The sequence below is a fragment of the Physeter macrocephalus genome, chromosome 1 (genome assembly GCF_002837175.3).
Source record: "Physeter macrocephalus isolate SW-GA chromosome 1, ASM283717v5, whole genome shotgun sequence".
NCBI lineage: Eukaryota > Metazoa > Chordata > Mammalia > Artiodactyla > Physeteridae > Physeter > Physeter macrocephalus.
Genome location: NC_041214.2, coordinates 70,694,743 through 70,698,344, shown reverse-complemented (window position 1 = coordinate 70,698,344; position 3,602 = coordinate 70,694,743). Strand labels below are relative to the sequence as shown.

The 3,602-nt window shown below is 40.2% G+C and overlaps 1 pseudogene; it reads right to left on the bottom strand.

Moving 5' to 3' along the window:
• Positions 1-297: 297 nt before the first annotated feature.
• LOC129392309 (60S ribosomal protein L17-like) lies at positions 298-836 on the bottom strand (annotated as a pseudogene).
• Between the last annotated feature and the right edge of the window lie 2,766 nt (positions 837-3,602).

Sequence of the window (3,602 nt, the reverse complement as noted above, 5' to 3'; positions counted from 1 at the left end):
CCTTCATACACACTCATGCACTGTGGGTGGGAGCACAGCTGGGCATAGCCACTCTGGAAGCAATGAGGAAAGGCTTCAGAAAGCTCATCTCACGTAACCCAGTAATGCCAATTGTAGTAGGTAATCCTAAGGAAATAAATTAGAGATAAATAAATAAATAAATAAATGAGTGCTAAGATATATGTCCATTGATAATTCTTTCGCCCATTGTTTATAACAGTAGGAGAAAATGTGGGGAAATTTTGTACTTCTTTTTTTTTTCTTTTACTTTTATTTGCATTTATTTTTTTGCAGCATTTATTCCTGGGCCATAAGTTTTTGTTTCTTCAGTTTCTTCTGGGATATATTTTCCTTCTGTGCAACCTCCTCTTCTGATTTAGGAACAATCTGTTCTTTTTCAGTAAGGGTCATCTCAATGTGGCAGGGAGAGCTTGTGTATGGGTTGATCTGACCATGAACTCTGTTAAGTCCCACGTTGCACCTTGGGGGCATTGTTCACTTGGATGTGCTCAATCTAAGCCCTTAAGTTCAGCATTACTCTCTGCACTTTTGAGCATGTGCAGTAAAAATTCAGCACTCTATTTGGGCCACCGACCCTGCATCTAGCCCCAGTGTTTGGCCTGGGCACACCTGTCAACTCCATCACTGTAGCGACAGAATGGCACACATTGCTTCTGTAAAGTGACATCCTTCATACACTTGGTGGCTTTTCAGATATGCATACCCTTAATGGCATGGGCAGTTTCACGAGTGTTTTTAAAGTGAACACGAAGATGTGAAGCTCTTGATTTGCATGATTTTGTGCAGTTATCTGGGTCAAATGAATAGCAAACCATTTTTAGAGGTCACCTCAAGCTGCTTACCAATAAAGCGAAATCTTGTATTTCTAAAAACAAAACACTAGTTATATACATTATGACATACCCATAGAATGGAATACTATACAGACATTAAAAATGACGTTAAAATACATGCCTTGATATGATACAATATCTGTGCTTGTCTTATGTCATCTTAATTAATTAAAAAACATATATTGTCATGGAGATTTGTTCCCAATATATTTACAAGTGAAAAAATGTTATAAAACAATATTCATAGCATTAGCCCATTTTCATGGGTCCACAATTATATTCACCAAATCTTTAAGAGTAATTATCTATTAGGGGTGGGAATATCAGTATTTCTTAAAACTTCCTCTCTTTTCAAATTATTTCTATAAATCACTATGCATAGCTTTTGAAACAAAAATAATATTTAATGTTAATGTCATATATCTGCAATGATCTTAGCATTCTTGATTTAAAAAGGAAAGCTGATCCTTTCCTTGGTGCTTCCAAGATTCTTAAACATTTTTATTGTTTCAAAGAATCAAATGGATTAATTCAAAGAGCTAAATAGATTAATAGGTTTGGTAAGGAAAAGGACCTTTTATGGCTGGTTTATGAGAAATCGTGGTTCTCCTTGTATTTCCTTTCCTGCCTTCAGACATATGCCCAGTTCCCTTTGATTTCAGCTGTAGAATCTCAGGCGGTAGGCTGAACTTCACACACACGGGACAACACGTGGATGTGATTACATTATAAGTGGGATTTCCCTGCTCTCTGCAGAGCAAGAATACAATCTAGCAGTTCAGTGTGCTGTGGGGCTTTTGTCATTTTGTAGTGTGCCTTTGGAAGCTCTTCACTACAAGGCTATCAGTTTAGCTGTTGGGAAATGTGTGGTAATAAAAGATGTCTTCCCTCTCACCATATGGAGCTATTCTACAGAGTGTATGCCCTGCCATTTCACTAACTATTAATAGAGTCATGCCGATTTCTCCTCCAAGCTGTTACAATCTCTTTAAAAGATGATGTCTAAATTTGTATGCAGATATTCTGATTCCGAAAGCATCTCCTCTCCCTTATGCTTCCTGAGCATAATCTATACCTTATTTTCAAATCTGGAGTAGTCAATTTTTTTTCATGACAATCCTTTTGGGATAGGGCTCTAGCTGACGTATATGACAACGGATAGTGCTTCGTCAGCAAAAAACTTACGGAGCAGGTGTGATGAGCATCTCACACTGTGAGCCAGGAATTATGGGGAGACATGTCATCCCTGCCCTGGCGGAACCTTTTATCCAAATGAGAACTCACAATTTCCCTGAGTTAATATCCTCCATCCCAAGGAAGTCTCCCGCAAGGGCATCTGTCTTCCATGTTTATCTTCCAGGCTGCGTATCTCTCCCTACTGAGGAACTGAGAACTTACCTCAGATTCTTCTGGGATAAGGTTTATCAGAATAAACACACTCAAATCTACCTGTCATATCCACGAGGCACTTGGGCATTTTCCTGGAATCTCCTGAGCCTAAAATCTGAAGCTCTAAGGACATTTCAGACACTGTGTTTGCCCTCCTCTTTAGCATGCTTGAAAGCTTGGTGGATGCTGAGCATGTTATTATACTGGAAGGATACTGAGATATTCTCTCTCCAATGACATACTAATAGGTGGCATGTTCCCAGTGCTAGGAAAGTCAGTGTTTGTACAATACGCTATTATATGTTGTTGAAAACATGTAAAGAGGCAAATAGATCATAACCTTGTTAAGATGTCAGTCATCCTTTTTTTATGAGACTCAGTGTAACTTAGTGGAATAAGCATGGCTTCAGAGTCAGGCAGACTAGGTTCCTTTCCTGTTCCACTACTTACTAGCTCAGTGATGTTGGGCTTACTACTTAGTATCTGTGAGCATAGCCTTGTAGAAGCAGCCAATGAAATAATAGCAACCTAATAGAGATGCAGTAAGATTCAATTAGATAATGTAGGTAAAGTATGGGGCAGCAAGGGCTCAGTTAGTGACACCTCTTCTAACTGTGAGTGACTTTGAAGGAGAATAACTTTCTGCTTCACTGGTATACAGTCATTCATGCATTGAGCAAGTTTTATTGAACTGCTATGTTGCTACTAAGAGCCAGGCTGACATAACCACTGGGGAATTAGTGTGTGTGCTGGGAGGGAGTGGGGAAGGAACTAGTCCCTGTGGCACAGAATTCACAATCCAGCAGGAAGGGACGGGAAAGTTAACAAATAAACATGGTTAGTGGGATAAGTTACATAAAAGGTGTACTACAGACAAAAATTTACAGCGGAGGGGTTGACTAATGTCTGATTGGTGCATTCAGGCAGGGCTTCAAAGAGGAGACGAAGGATGAGCTGCTTCTTAAAGCATGAATAGGAGTTCCCAGACACACAGCTGGGAAGAGAAAGGTCCTCCAAATAATTTAACCATGAACTCATGAAAGCCCCCACTTTAGCAAAATGCCATGCACATTGTAGATACTCAATACGTATTTAATGAGCTTACCACTTAGTCACAGTAAAGATCCACATAAAGGTATATATGTTGTGGACACTAATTTCACAAATCTCAACCACTGGTGTGCAAAACATAAAATCTTTTTTCCCCCCTAAAGCCCACCTTTGTTTCTTTGTCAAGCACCATACTTTTTTTTTTTTTTGGTACGCGGGCCTCCCTCTACTGCGGCCTCTCCCGTTGCGGAGCACAGGCTCCGGACGCGCAGGCTCAGCGGCCATGGCTCACGGGCCCAGCCGCCCCGC